Source organism: Rhinopithecus roxellana, chromosome 15 (genome assembly GCF_007565055.1).
Source record: "Rhinopithecus roxellana isolate Shanxi Qingling chromosome 15, ASM756505v1, whole genome shotgun sequence".
NCBI classification, from domain to species: Eukaryota; Metazoa; Chordata; class Mammalia; order Primates; family Cercopithecidae; genus Rhinopithecus; species Rhinopithecus roxellana.
The window spans coordinates 17,312,153-17,327,935 of record NC_044563.1 but is presented as its reverse complement, the minus strand read 5'-3'; the positions used below and the strand labels follow the sequence as shown (position 1 = coordinate 17,327,935).

The 15,783-nt window shown below is 54.3% G+C and overlaps 1 protein-coding gene across 18 annotated transcripts in view; it reads right to left on the bottom strand.

The window, feature by feature from the left end:
* The window catches only part of DGKZ (diacylglycerol kinase zeta), a 48,757-nt gene that overhangs the window by 16,411 nt on the left and 16,563 nt on the right, over positions 1-15,783 (bottom strand). For 2 of the 18 annotated variants that reach the window (XM_030917561.1, XM_030917562.1), the window contains exon 1: positions 2,298-2,865. The exons of 15 other annotated variants lie outside the window; for them this stretch is intronic. The gene's annotated coding sequence lies outside the window, so the exon portion shown is untranslated. Of the gene's footprint in view, positions 1-1,353; positions 2,866-15,783 lie in introns of those variants that run through there. One more of the 18 variants, XM_030917570.1, reaches the window with a different exon arrangement.

The following is a 15,783-nucleotide window of genomic DNA, read 5'->3' as shown; positions in this document are numbered from 1 at the left end:
AGGTAGGCAGGACCCACAGCTCCATTCTAGACACAGAGAAACTGAGGCTTCAACAGGGCCAATAACATGCCACGGTCCCACCGCCAGTCAGCGGCAGAGTCGGGACCTGAACCCAGGTCTTCCCGACCTGGGACCTACTTTGTGTCGGGGAAGAGGAGCCTGAAGGCCCAACTGCCCCCTGTCGTCAAGGCACTGTCCTGCCAGCCCTCCCCAGGGTGTCAGCTTTCCCCGCCTGCCTGGTTAGGCCGCCCTGTGACAGCTGCCCAGCCTGGAGGAGATTAGTCACCCGGACACACCGCCTGATGCTAGTGTCACCCAGAAAACAAAAGGCCACAGTCAGTGGGGGGAGGTGCCGCTGCAACCGTGGGCGGCGGTGAGGGCTGGGCCCAGCTTGCGGCCCCAGACCTGCACTGACAACAGGGACCAGGACCCCCTCGAGAGACAAGGGCAGCTGGCACGTGGTCCTGCGGTGCCTGGCTCCACACAGTGCCAGGCAGCCCAGGTCCACATCTGTCCAGGAGTCTCCTCAGTGGCCGATGGTGCCGCCCCTCCCAGCAGAGTGGGGTGGGCAGGGACGGCAGTGCTATGTGACTGTGTGCAAGTTGGCCCCTCACGGGCCTCAGTTGCCCTGTCTGTCTGGGGAGACTGTCAGAGTGGCTGAGCTATTTTGCCACAGGCTCTCCTGCTGGGCACCCATGCCTCCGTGCTCCCATGCCCCTCCCCGCAGGTCTGTGCTTCCTGTTCCTCTGGTCTCCATAGAAACCTCTGTCCCTGGTCAGCAAGAGCCTGACTCCTCACTTCCTATCTCTGCTGGGGTTTCTCCTGGGCCTTGTAGGAACCCGCCCTGGGCCTGAGCCTCTCCGATAGCACAGCTCTGCGTTACAGTGTCTTCTCACCTCGTGCTCTTGGTCACCTCCAACTCACCACACAGTACATGCAAAGGTCACCCCGAGGGCTTCAACACCAAGAGCACAGCAAAATGGTTGCCCCTCGGTCTCCGGGTGGGGAGCCTGACACACCAACGGGGATAGGATGGGAAAGGACTCAGGGGACCCCATCAATCTCCGGCTCTGGGGCCTGACAAGGACAGGGCCTGGGAAAGGACAGAGGAAGTCAGGAGGCAAGACCAGTGGTGTCTCGCCGTGCACCCTTGCTAGACAGTGCCTGCAGCTGTGAGCAGCCGAGCTGCAGTGGCTGCCATGGGGGCGGGCAGACCGGAGAGCTTCATCGGCTACTGCTACAGCAGACAGGACACCCACCCTCCAGAAACCAGGCCATCTCACGCCTTATGCTAGTTTCAAGGGCGCTGGCATCCTGAATCTGCCATTGCCACCCTAAGGCTGATCTACTAACCTTTCTCAGCCTCAATTTTCTCATCTGCAAAATGGAGCTCACACCATCTGGTTCAGAAGATTGGCATAAAGGAGGTCTGGATGCGATGACGGAGGGAGAGTGCCTGGTGATACCTGGCAGACAGCAGGGGCCTGGCAGGGCCTACACCCACCACAGACACCAGAGCATGTGATTGTGCTACCTCCTGTGGTTTGTCTGCCCACAGTGAGGCTGGGAACCCAGAAAGGGAAGCAGGAGTGTCCAGGGTGGCCACCACCCACCGCATGAGGAACAGAGCCGGGAGCAGGTACCACCTGGTTATCTGCTCGTGTCGTGAGGAATGCACTCTCTGCACCCGGTACCAGGCCTGGCCTCCTGAGCTGCTCTCACAGGATACCCCATGGGACTGACCCAAAGCGCCCACTCCACACCCTGGGCAGGGCCTCGTCTGCCTTCAGCTCCGTGAAGGCTGGGCATGGTGCATGGCGACCCCACCTCCAGCAGCCCCAGAGCAAGGGCCTGCAGCTGCCTCCCCAGAACCCCCTCGGCTCTGCTCCCACAGTCCCTGGGTCGGAGGGAAGGAGGTGGGGAAGCTGGAAGGGAGGCCGGCCCCTCCCCAGTCAGTCTAGGGGCTGGGGAGGCAGGGTCCTCCCTTCCCAGGCTGTGACTCACCACAGGGATCCTGTCAAAAACAACAAACAAAATGTACCTCGGGGAGCAGGTGGGCCAGGCTGGACGGTAAGAAGGCGACCAGGCCAGTGAGTGTTTACTCGGCAGGGTCTGCCCTGGCTCAGCAAGAGCTTGGCGGGACCCTTTTCCATCAGCTCAGGAACCTGGCAGGGCAGGCCCCTCGCCTAGGGATGGTGGGGCCTGGGTCCACCCGGATCCAACCCTCCCCATACCCACCCAGCCAGATACAGAGGGAGGAAGCAGAAGGCAAGGAGGGGCTGGGGGCCCCTTTTGACCTGATCTGGAAGGCAGGGCGCAGGCGGGAGCAGGGCAAGCAGGAGGGAGCTGGGGTCCCCAATGCCGGGCTCTGGCTCCAGCTCGGGGCTGGCGGCCTCTGCTGAGCAAGTCCTAGTTTGGAGAGCGAGCGGCCGTGGCTGCTCCTCTGCCCCCTCCCCCTTGTCACCCTCCTCCTCGCAGCCTGAGACAGCCGTTATGAAAATAACCCGATTGGTAACCGAACGCACTTCCTCTCCCAGCGGCGGCTCCCGGCCCTGCAGCAGGCGGCGGGTGGGCGGGCGGGCACACTGCGCACGAGCATGCCTCCCAACTCCTTTTCCCAAGGTCCCCAGAGTCAGGCTGGGTGACAGCCCAGCGGCCTGCCTTCCACCTGGCGCCCAGTACAGCCCAGCCCACGCCTCAGCTTGGGAACGAGGTCTAAGGAGAGAGAAGTGGGAGGGAGAAGTGGGAGCCAGGCCGTTTTAGGGAGGGGGCCCCCCACTAATGCCCCCTATTTAGCCACCTAATGCCTTCTCACGCCCACTGGACAGGTTTTCTGAGGTCTGGGGAAGCTAATCACGCAGGCTCCAGACAAAACAACCACAAAAATAAGTATCTGTGGCGTGTTTCACAACTTACAAAGTACTTTTTCACCAGCATTACAGACGGGAGGCTGGTTTTTTTCCCTGTGCGGACGGTGTTACTGTCCCACTGAATAGATGGGGCACTCGAGGCTTGTGGAAGCCTGTGACTGCCCATGACTCAGAATTGGTTGAGCTGGGACTCCAGCTTCCCGTCTTCTGGCTCTGCCAAGTTAAAGAATGCCCAGAAGAGACCAGTCCATGTTACATGTATCCTGACCGGAATGCCACCCTCCCAGCTCCCAGTCCTGCCATGGCGCCCTAGGGTCTGGGGAGTGGCAGCTGTCCAACTGCCTGATCCTAAGACCTCTTTAAACTCTTTTTTTTTTTTTCCTTTGAGATGGAGTCTTGCCCTCTCACCCAGGCTGCAGTGCAACGGCATCATCTCAGCTCACTGCAACCTCCGCCTCCCAGGTTCAGACGATTCTCCTGTCCCAGCTTCCCGAGTAGTTGGGACTACAGGCACCTGCCACCATGCCCAGCTAATTTTTGTATTTTTAGTAGAGATGGGGTTTCACCATGTTGGCCAGACAGGTCTCAAATTCCTGACTTCATGATCTGCCCGCCTTGGCCTCCCAAAGTGATGGAATTACAGGCGTGAGCCACCGCACTCGGCCCTTTTTTTTTTTTTTAAATGAGGGAAGGGGCAAGACGCTTCCACACCCTCCCTGGGCACACCATCCACCAGGAACCTCCATGTGTTCAGCTACTTGAAAGCTCCCAGACCCCTTTACACTCTCAAAATTGGTGAAGATCCCAAAAGAGTTTTGTTTTAGGGGGTGACAGCTATTAATATGTATCGTATCAGATATTAAAACTGAGAAATGCTTAAGATATTTATTAGCTTAAAAACAATAAGCCCATTACATGTTAATATAAACAACACTTTTATAAATAATTTTCTAAAAAAAGTTAGCAAAAAGAGTGGCATCATTTTACATTTTTTGCAAATCTCTTTAATGTCTGGCTTAATAGAAGGCAGCTGGATTCTCGTGTCTATCCCTGCATTCAATCTGTTGTGACATGTTGTTTTGGTTGAAGCATATGAAGAAAATTCTGCCTCACACAGACATGTAGTTACAAAAAGAAGGAATATCTTTAACAGCCTTTCCAGGTAATTATAGATTTTCTTTGCTACTACACCAAAATATGACAAATGATAGTTTCTCAAAGGTTAGTAGCAATGTGGAATCTAAAACTGAATCAGGCCAGGCACAGTGGTTCACACCTGTAATCCCAGCACTTTGGGAGGCCAAGGCAGGCAGATCGACTGAAGTCAGGAGTTTGAGACCAGTCTGGCCAACATGGCGAAATCCCGTCTCTACTAAAAACACACACAAAAAAAAAAAAGAAAAAAAAAATTTAGCTGGGCATGGTGGCAGGTGCCTGTAATCCCAGCAACTTGGGAGGCTGAGGCAGGAGAATCGCTTGAACCTGGGAGGCGGAGGCTGCAGTGAGCCGAGATCACGCCATTGCACTCCAGCCTGGGCCACAGAGCGAGACTCTGTCTCAAAATAAATAAATAAATAAATATAAAACCATGTCAATGAACTTTTCACTGGACTACCTTGCATTTTGAATTTTGTAACATCAAGCACTGGTCACTGGTGCTTGATGTTACAAAATTTGATGTTACCGATTTACTGAGTTATGCAGATCTTCCAAATGGTGACACATTTTATTTTATTTTTATTTTTATTTTTTGAGATGGAGTCTGGCTCTTGTTGCCCAGGCTGGAGTGCAATGGCTCAGTCTCAGCTCACTGCAACCTCAGTCTCCCAGGCTCAATTGATTCTCCTGTCTCAGCCTCCCGAGTAGCTGGGATTACAGGCATGGGCCACCACACTCGGCTAACTTTTTTTTTTTTTTAACTTTTTTAGTAGAAACAGGGTTTCACCATGTTATCCAGGCTGACCTCGAACTCCTGACCTTGTGATCCGCCCGCCTCGGCCTCCTAAAGTGCTGGGATTACAGACGTGAACCACTGTGCCTGGCCTTATTTTATTTTATTATTATTTTTTTGAGACAGAGTCTTGCTCTGTCGCCCAGGCTGGAGTGCAGTGTTGCGATCTCAGCTCACTGCAACCTCCTCCCAGGTTCAAGCAATTCTCCTGCCTCAGTCTCCCGAATTGCTGGGATTACAGGTGTGTGCCAGCCATCACATGCAGCTAATTTTTGTATTTTTAGTAGAGACGGGGTTTCACCATGTTGGCCAGGCTGCTCTCAAACTCCTGACCTCAGGTGCTGCCTGCCTCAGCCTCCCAAAGTGCTGGGATTACAGGTGTGAGCCTCCACCCCTGGCCCACATGTTATTATATAATACCAAAAATCATGCCAACTTTACTACTGATCTCATCAGAAAAATTTTAAGTCCAAGGAAGCTGTCAGGCTCTAGGAAGTGAATAAAAAGGTTTCCAAAATTCTCATTTTTGCTCAAAAGCTCAAATTCTATCATTGGCAACAAGTATTTTATTAATTAATTAATTTTTTAAAAATAAATATAGAGATGAGGTCTCACTGTGTTGCCCAAGCTGGTCTTGAACCCCTGGGCTCAAGTGATCCTCCCGCCTCGGCCTCCCAAAGTGATAGGATTACAGATATGAGCCATGGTGGCCCATGCCTGGCAACAAATAGTGATACCGTTTTGGAAGTGACAAACTCATGTCATTCACTTTTGAGAAAATGTCTGCCAAATACCTATATCTGACTAGTTTGTTTATCAGGTGTCCAAGTACAAATGGTGTTCTTTTTTTTTTTTTTTTTTGGCGGAGTCTCGCTCTGTCGCCCAGCCTGGAGCGCAGTGGCACTATTTCAGCTCACTGCAAGTTCCGCCTCCTGGGTTCACTCCATTCTCCTGCCTCAGCCTCCCGAGTAGCTGGGACTACAGGCGCCCGCCACCTCACCCAACTAATTTTTTGTATTTTTTTTAAGTAGAGACAGGGTTTCACCATGTTAGCCAGGATGGTCTCGATCTCCTGACCTCGTGATCCACCTGCCTCGGCCTCTCAAAGTGCTGGGATTACAGGCTTGAGCCACCGCGCCTGGCCCCAAATGGTGTTCTTAAAAGCAGCACCGCCGGGCGCAGTGGCTCAAGCCTGTAATCCCAGCACTTTGAGAGGCCGAGACGGGCGGATCACGAGGTCAGGAGATCGAGACCATCCTGGCTAACACGGTGAAACCCCGTCTCTACTAAAAAATACAAAAAACTAGCCGGGCGAGGTGGCGGGCACCTGTAGTCCCAGCTACTCTGGAGGCTGAGGCAGGAGAATGGCGTAAACCCGGGAGGCGGAGCTTGCAGTGAGCTGAGATCTGGCCACTGCACTCCAGCCTGGGCGACAGAGCAAGACTCCGTCTCAAAAAAGAAAAGAAACAAACAAAAAAAAAAGCAGCACCTAGTACAGCTTACAACCCCACCGAGTAAGAGCTTTTCCTCATCGCAGTTTGGTTTGCAGCAAAGGTGCCTTATGTGTATTTCATATTCCTTCATGCAAAATATCAGAAGGTATAGGTGTGTATAGGTGTGCAAGGGTCTAGACTTTACAACATTAATGATCTTCACTACTTTTAAAGAAATGTACATATGGAGTCAGGACTCTGATGTTGGGGCCCCTGCCTAGATGTGTGCTGAGGGGCCAGCACTTTCACCCACCACTGCTTTTGTGTCATCAGCACAGCAAAAAAAAGGCAGGAACCAGGGTAGCTCTGAAAATAGTTTTGACTTTATCAAATCCCTGAAATGGGTCAGGGCACCCCCCGGACCATACTTTGAGACCACTGAATCAGAGACAATCTGCCTCCTCTACCCCGGCAGACGTGGCTCCTGTGGTGTGGCACTAACAACCTCCTGTGCTGTGACACAAAGCCTTGGTTCTAACCAAGCCAACCTATTCTCTGTGCCCCAATCTGGCTGTGCCCAGCTTACTGCTGTGCCGCCGCACCTGGCACACCTTCTGCCCCGAATTCTGGCCTCCCTCTCTACCTAATAAGCAGCTGCCTGCTCACAGCCGATGACACACCCCTCCTACTCACAGCTCCGCACTGCCCATTCGGCTCCCCTGCCACTAGAGCCCTGGGAGGCCTGCTTCTTTCAGCCCACGTCTGCTCCTCCACCAGACCGCGAGCTCCTGGGGGGCCGGGGCCAGGTCTAGCACATCTGGGCACGCCCGGCATGGTGCCTGGCAGTGAGTCCAGCGTTTACTGCTGATCAGCGCAGGAGGAAAGAGCAGGGAATTCCACGGGGGACGGGCCAGCGCCTTAAGGGAACAGAAGGGCTCCTTCTACCTTGCGTAACCACATGCAAGGGCTGACCACAGGCTCCAGCTGGCTCAGGCCACTTCTCTTTGTTGGGTACAAGGGGATAGCAACAGCCTTGGTTTGGGTGGTGACCTTCCTCTCCTCTCTAGAGGACCCCAAGAGTGACACCTGGAGGCCCCTTTCTGGGCTGGGTGCTATCACCCACTCTGTGTCCCCCATGGCTTTCTCATGAAAACTAGACAGTAGGTCTGGTGACATGAAGTCACAAGGGGAGGGTGGTGGGCAAGGAAGGGGGAAGAGGGGCTGTCTCAGAGGCTTGGGGGCTGGGCCGGGACCCTGGGCTGGCCTGAGCTCCTTGGTGAAATACCCCCAGTCTCTTCCTTCACATCCTGAGTCCCTGACTCAGCCCCTGCTAGGCCTCAAAGAGATGTTTGTGCAAACCGGCTCATTCCTTTAGAGCCTCCCTCCAAGCCAGACCCCAGCTGCCACCAGAATTCATCCTAATGCACCCAATCACCTTTTACTGATTCTCCTGTCAGCTGAGCAAAATGCAAAGACCTGGGGCTGGCAGGCAACAGGCCTCCCAGCCTCCTCTCTGCTCTTTCATATTTTAAATGCTGTATTTGACACTTACATAACTCACTCCATCAGACACTACTCTAAGTGTTTTACAAATATTAAGCTATGAATCCTCCTTAGTTGGTATTATCCCCATGAACCATATCCTCATATTACAGATGAGGAAACTGAGAGACAAAGCGGTTAAGTCACTTGCCTGAGGTTGTGCAGCTAACACGTGGCAGTGCTGGGGTTTGAACTCAGTAGTGTTTTCCACGGCACATACCCTCAACCCCTCAGGCTCCACCCTCGTTGCTTCTGGCAAACAAAACACCGCAGGTCCCTTTTCCACGTGGCACCATGTGGCATCCGGTGGTTTCCCTACCTGGAATACCACTCCCCTCTCTGCTCAGTGAATTCTCCCTCATGGTTCTCCTCTCAGAGCCTGGGCGATCAGCACTAATGTGCAAGTCTGTGTCCCCAGCCAGGCTGTGAGCCCCAGGGCCTCACACTGCTTCTAATGGCATTCCCAGAGTGTAGAAGTGCCGGGTGTGGTTTGAAGAGTGAGTGGAGGGAACCGCGCATGGTCCGGACTCAGCCTCATGGATCCCACTGACAGCACAGGCTTCAGGCTGGCACAGCACCCCAGCAGCGGGCCAGCTCCTGAGAACTTCCTGCTGCACTGGGTGGACAAATCTGGTCTGGGCTGAGCTCTGGTGTCTCAGAGGCAACACTGAAACCGATCTCTGATGGGAATGCCGATATGTCTCCCTTAGTCTCCCAAAGGGGCCCCTTTGTTACAAACCCCTCGCGGGCCCCCACTCTTCTATGGTGACCGTCCCCTGTCCTTGCCTTCTCATGTGTCTGCAGAGGGCTCCCATTCTCCACCTGTTAGGAGAAGCATTTCCCCCTCATCCCTTCATTCAATATTAACACCCTGGCCGGGCGCCATGACTCACGCCTGTAATCCCAGCACTTTGGGAGGCTGAGGCGGGTGGATCACCTGAGGTCGGGAGCTCGAGACCAGCCTGACTAACATGGAGAAACCCCATCTCTACTAAAAATACAAAATTAGCTGGGCGTGGTAGTGCATGCCTGTAATCCCAGCTACTCGGGAGGCTGAGGCAGGAGAATTGCTTGAACCTGGGAGACGGAGGTTGCAGTGAGCTGAGATCGAGCCATTGCACTCCAGCCTGGGCAACAAGAGCGAAACTCCATCTCAAAAAAGGAAAAAAAAAAAATTAACACTCCCCCCACCCAGCTTTCTGACCATGTTGCTCCCTTCCCCATCAGCCCCCAGGGCCCCACCCCACTCTCCAGGCTTCCACACTACTCATACAGGGGACAAAGGTCTTCACAGAGGGTTTGGCTTCAAAGGCCCAGAGGATCTGCCTCTGACCAGCTACGTGACCTCAAACTAGGCCTTTTAACCTGCCTTAGCCTCAATGTCCTGATCTGATAAAAAGGGCTAACACCCACCCTCATCTCTCTCAAGGGACTGTTGCAGGTTTGAAGGAGAAAGTGTTTGTTCCTGGGAAACAATTCCCTAGTTTACCGAAAGTTTAAAAAAAGAAAATAACCCCAGAGGCCTGAAAATTAGGACAACCACTTCGGAGCACAACTTGGCAACATCTGTCTATCTGAAAACACACACGCCCTGTGAGCAGGCACCGGCGAAGAGAACAGAGGGATCGCTCGCAACCGCGAGAAACTGCAAACCATCAAGTGTCCATCAACCATCCTGGGCAAATAAGCCGCTGTTACACAACGGAATTGGGTGTGGAGGTTAAAATGGATCCATGAGAACTCATGTTTCGGGTGGTTAAATCTCCAAATAAGATCGAGGGGAAAACCTAAATGCAGAATATGCTTGGTATACCATTTAAACCAGAGTAAAATCATACAAAACAGCACTGTATATTGCTAGCCATGCATACCTATGTAGGACAATTTTAAAAACAGGCACAAGAACATCACACACACCGAAATCAGAATTGTGGTTTCCTCCAGGGAGGACAACATGGGGGCCTCCATCTTTGTCTAAAGCAAATACGGCCTAATGCTAAGCTCCAACCAAGCTAGGCAGTAGGTGTCACCTTATTCTGTAAACGTTTATAATGGCAAGATATTTAATGTGTTAGGAAAAATTTCAAAATAATTTCTTAAAAAGACTCCAGAGGCTGGGCACAGTGGCTCAGGCCTGTAATCTCAGCAGCTCAGGAGGTCAAGGTGGGAGGATCACTTAAGGCCAGGAGTTCAAGACCAACCTGGGCAACATAGCAGGACCTCGTCTCTACAAAAGAAAGAAAGAAAGAAAAAATGAGCCCAGTATGGTGGCCCCCACCTATAGTTCCTAGCTACTCGGGAGGCTGAGGTGGAAGGATTGCTTGAGCCTAGGGATTTGAAATTACAATGAGCTGTGATTGTGCCACTGCACTCCAGCCTGGGTGACAGAGGGGGATCCTGTGTCCTACAAAAGACCCCTTGAGGGAGACCAGCCCCCTAGAGCTCCCTGGGCCTACCAGGGATGGTTTTGGCAGCCTGTCCCTCACCCCTTCAGGGCCCTCAGGGTGGAAGGAAGGTCTCCCCCAAGGGGATGCCTTCCAGAGGTGGGTGGGTGGCGACAGGCTGTGTCAGTGGGGTGTCCGTGTGGGTTGGGGAGCAAGAACCAGCTTGCCCCCTTTCACAACCGCCCCCGCCTCTCTCTGTAAAATGTCAGCAAGCTGGGGAAGGGGGCGGAGAGACAGGCAAGCTGTTAACCCGCGAGATGCTGGGGCGTGGGCAGTGCGGGCCCAGGCTCCCAGACAGCTATTTTGGCATGTGCTGAGATGGGCTCATCCCTGGCAGGGGAGAGGCCTCTACGTGGGAGCTCTGAACTGGTGATCTGCCAGGAGCAAGGGGAGGAGGTCTCAGTGTAGATGAGGAGGGTGCTGGGGCCCTGCCTCTCCTCTCTCAGACCTCTCACCATGAGGCACCGGATGCAAGTGAAGCGATCCTCCCTCCCTGAGGCCAGCCACTGACCCCTGGGTGGTATGGGGGCTCCTCTGAGCATGTCCATTGGGCTTTAGACTCCCTACGCCCTTGAAGTAAGGAAAAAGATCAGACTTGTCCTCCACTCCAGACACAGCCAGGAAGCCAGATGACGACGTGCTCACAGCCCCAGTCTCTTTACCAAGGGTCTCTCCCAGTCCAGCCTGCTCCCCCTGACTCGACGGATGTCAGTGGCCATTCTCCCTTGGGGTCCAGGTCAGATTATCTCATGTGTCTCACACCATTGGCACAGGAAGCAAAGACCTTTCACTAAACCCCATGGAGCACTCAAGCCTCTTCTTAGGTCTTCCCAGTTTAGGGATGGCAAATAATAGAAAAAAAGAGTACTCCTAAGCAGAGCAGCCCAGCATCATGAGAAGATCCTTGGGCCGGGCTTCAGCGTCAGCTGGGGGATCCTGGCTAGGCCCCTGACCTTTCTGAGCCTTGGTTTTCCTATCTGCAAAATGGGAATCAAACCAACTACAAAGATGTTATGAAGATCACATGAAACTGATGAGTTTAGAAGCTTTTGGCAGCTGTTAATCACCAAAGACAGAGGAGCTGGAACGCCACTCCTGTCTCTTTAGCCTCTCCCTCCCCTCCCCTGCCACAGAGCCTTTGGTCTCGCTCAAACCTGCTCTCCCAACCTAACCATGTCTCTGGTGTTTCAGCGAGGAAAGGGGTGAAGAGGAAAGATGGCAGAATGACAGCTCTTCCAGGGCATTGGGTTACTGTTTTGGCCTACCCTCCACACCTGTGACGCAAGAGCCAGCCAAGTCCTGTGCTGAGACCCACACTGCAGGCCGGATGTGGGCTGACCCCAACATGGAACAAAGGAGAGCCAAGGAGAGCAAGGAATGAGTGCCTGGCACTGCCCAGGGGTGGCCCAGGAACTTGGGGAGCGGGAGAACCTGGTTGCAGGTGCAGCAGATCCCGCTTCCTGCACACACTGCCCCCGCAGCTGACCTAGAGGGTTGTTCAAGGAGGAGGCAGAGGGGGCAGGGAGGAGAGGTGGTCAGGCTGCTCCAGGGTCCTGTGATGAGGCCTTAATGAACATGGCCCTGGAAGCCCAGTGCCGGAGTCCCAGATGACCTAGGCTAGCTGCGAGACCTTGGCTGAGTCAAGGCCACCTGGCTGTGCCTGGGCCTCAGGGAATGGGAGAGGTGGGGCCAGGTGGCTGGAGGCACCCACCCAGCCTGCCCTGGGCCATCCTGACTGGCTCCGCCCGGCAGCTAGAGCGGCAGGTAACTACCAGCCAGTGCCTGTGAGTCCCCATGGGCATGTGGACTGGTGGAAGGAGAAGCTCATCGCCCACTGGCCTCCCACAACGGCAGCTGTCGCCCCCTTGTGTCGCTCCAGTGGCACTGCAGGGCAGTCTCCAGGGGCTGCTTCCACACCTCCCAACTCTCTCCTGCCTTAACGTGGGTGGAAGGGCTCCAAATCCCTGCTTCTCCGAGGGGCCCGCATGGCCTGAGACTCAGGGCTAACCTATGCCCCCACTTCCTCCTCTGCCCCGGGGGCCACTGGCGAATTCTGGAGAGGCCTTCAGAGAGCCCAGGAGGGCAGGCCCGTTTCTCTCACTCTTCCCCAGCCCAGCTGCCTGGAGCCTCAGCTTTCTCTCATCAGGGGTCACTTAGTCCTTCCTCTGTCCTTGCCTTAAGGGACACCAACTCTCGTGCTCCTGTGCCAACCAAGAATCCCGGGCAGCTCCACATCCCAGGATCTGACCTTTTTGGAGTATGGCATGGAGACAAAATGGCAAGAATTGCCATTCCCTCCCCTGACAGCATTTGGCACAGAGGGAGACTGTGAGAATTCTACCCTGGGTCCCCAGCTGGGGCCAGCTCTATACTCTGGCACCTGACCTTGTGTGGGGAGCAAACATGGTGAGATGAACGCAGCTCGGCCACTGAGGCCCATTTTTCTTTTCCAAACTGGCGGGAACCCAAGGATTCTAGGTTGTCCCCGCCTCCCACAGCAACCTGGGCTGCTCCCAGCATTAGCCGGGGGGAGACAAACCACTCAGAGGTTTTCTTTCGCTCCCAGACACCCCGGCGCCATAGACAGGGTTCTCACCTCTGTGCAAGAGGCGTCCCTCAACACATCCCTCCCCATTCATTGCAGAACCAACCCAAACAGGGGCTGCTTCTGCTCAGGCACCCACTGGGCACCCTCTGCAGCCCTGACTTCAGGGCCATGCTCGCTGGGGCCGTGTGGCAGTGCCTCTAAATGGGACCCATTGTCTCACACTGGTTCTGCAGGTGTGCCTCCTGCCCCCTGGGAGCTTGTGACTTTGAGCACCGTGAAGGGCAGGGGATGGCGGCACAGACGCTCAGGCTCCCAGGGCTCTGAGGCCAAGACTCCTTATGTCTACATGTGTGAGGTGCCAGGTAATTTCTGATGCCCCTGGGGTGCAAAACCAGCTAATCCACAAGCCCTGTGACCTGCCAGGATCAGGCTGCTGGGACCAGGCCAGAGAACAGGCAGGTCCTCCTTCCTGGTGGGTCCTGGAGGAGGAGACAGAGTCCACTTCTCTCCCACTCCGGGCTGCCCGACCCTTAGGGTCAACAGAAGCTTCAATGGAAAGGTCCTGCCTGCCCTCTGCTCAGGATAGAGAACCAAATACCCTGGAATCAGAGTAGGGCCTGTACCTCCTCTCCTCCTCCTCCTCCTCCTCCTCCTCAGGGAGGAGACTGATGGTTCCGGCAAGAAGTAAGGTGGGATGGAGTTGGGGTGGGAGGAATCCACAAGCTGGGGAGAATCATGGCTCACTGAGCTAAAAAAAAAAAAAAAAAAAAAAAAAAGAGATGGCAAGCTGCCCCCCAGATTCTGAGAGGATGACGCCAGTTGTGTGGGGCAGAGATGGACTTTAAGGAAAAGCCTCTTTCAGCCCCACAGGGGCTGCCATTCAGACTGTCCTACCCAGAGGGGCCAGGATGGCAAACATGTGGCCCATGTGCCATCAAGACTCCCTGCCAAGCCCACAGCAGACACTGCTAATTGTTCATGGAACTCTCCCCATGAACCAGGGTCTGCATGCAGAATTCTCCACCTGGCTTCAGCAGCCACTGCTGACCTAGTTGTTACCCTTGATCTTCCCGTCAGGTCCCTCAGCCCCAAGGCTGGATGTGTGTATGTGGGTGGGGTGGGGAGGGGGCGGGATGGGGGACATGCAGAGGGTGGACGTCAGGGGAGAGGCAAGAGCTAGGTTAAGAGCCAGGTTAAGAGCCAGCATGGAGCTCGGATAAGATGAAGGGCTGGTTTCAGATGGGGCTTTGAGGACTTTTACCTGAGGCTGCAACAAACAAACAAAGGTAGCAGGACCAGCTAAGCAGCATTGGAGGGGGCAGAACCCAGAGCAGGTGTGTACTATTCCACCTTTCCACATGTCTGCCCCCAGCCCCCACCCCTTGGCCCCATCAAGTCAAGGGGAAGGAGGCCAGCCTCAGTGAGCTCCCAGGCCTGCCAGGAGAAAGCGTTTTCCCTTGCTGCTTTCTGCCTGACACTACTGGGTTCTCTGAATGTGTACATTTCTGACGGCCCCACTATCCCCAGCACAGTTTTCCCAAACAAGGGACACTCCTTACATGCTTCCAGAGGTGCTGCTGAATTTTCTTTCCTCACATCAGGCCTCCTGTAGGAGCACTTACACTCCCCAGGGTGACGGACTACTGTGCTTCTCAAACTTGGTGGGACATCAGAATCACCTGGGAAACTTTAAACAATGCCCAGGCCCCACCTCCAGACCTGATGGGTCAGACACGCCAAGGGTAAGATCTAGGAATCCGTATTTCTTAAAGCTCCCTTGGCCACTGTAATGTTCCGTTTGGGATCCTGGTATAGAGAAAGGGATGTGGATTTTGGAATCACACCAACTTGACTTCAAATCCTATCTCGACCTCTTCCTTGCTATGTGACTCTGGGCAAATCCCCTCTGACCGCGTTTCTTTCATCTATAAAAACGGACAAACAGGCCAGGCACGGTGGCTCACACCTGTAATCCTAGCACTTTGGGAATCCGAGGTCGGAGGACTGCTTGAGGCCAGGAATTCAAGACCAGCCTGGGCAATGCTGTGTGAGATCTCATCTCTACTAAAAATTGGTTTTTTTTTTTTTACAAAAGGAAGAATACCACCTACCCTGCTTATTTTAAAGAATTACATAAAGGTATCTGTTGGTTCTCTGGTTTCTTGTTCTTCCGCCCAAACGTGCTCATCCCTATACCCACAAACCTGTGCCCTTCAGAAGGGGCACAGCCACAGGTCATAAGAACCCAACACTTGATACCCTGTGGGCAGCAACAGGAAGCCTCTGGTGGCGCCCCTCCCTCCCCCTGCAGAGCCTGTGAACACTGGAGGCTACATCCTGCAGTGCTGGGTGTAAACTGCTCCATCTTGCAGGGCTGTGGGTGACAAAACAGAGCTACTGGAAGTTTCACTCCCTGCCCTGTTTTATATGACATTGAAGCCTGCATGGTAACACAGGAGCCCACGGAGCTCCATCTGCCAGTGTAAGAATCCAGATCTGTACTCAGAGACAGACTGCAGGTGCAAAGGGCGGGCCCTGGCCCGGGTAAGGCAGGTGGAGGGCACAGGTCAGCATCACGAGTATGCCAGCCCACACGACAGGAGAAAACTGCCCATGTTATTGGTGGGTAAAGTCTACCCGGAGAAGGGGCAGGGCAAAGCTAGGGGCGGGGTGGGGATGAATGCCACCAAGTCTGGGCAGCTGCAGAAAACTGAGGGAGGCCTTGGGCAGACTCCAAGTGGTCAGAGTTCAGGAGGTGGTTCTGGGGTCCTTGGCTGATTGGCTGCAAGCTCCTTGGCCACCAGGGAAGGGCAGGGATTGGTCAGGAAGCAGCGCAGGGAGCCAGGTCAGGTACTCCTGGGCCTCACATCCCTTACCTTACACCAGCGCTGCGAGGGCAGGAGGTGGCTCACCACCAAGAGCAGTACACTTGCCATGCACTCAGTCTTTCCACACCCTCCCCCCAGTTCCCAGCTAGAGTCCTGGTCAAAGCTCT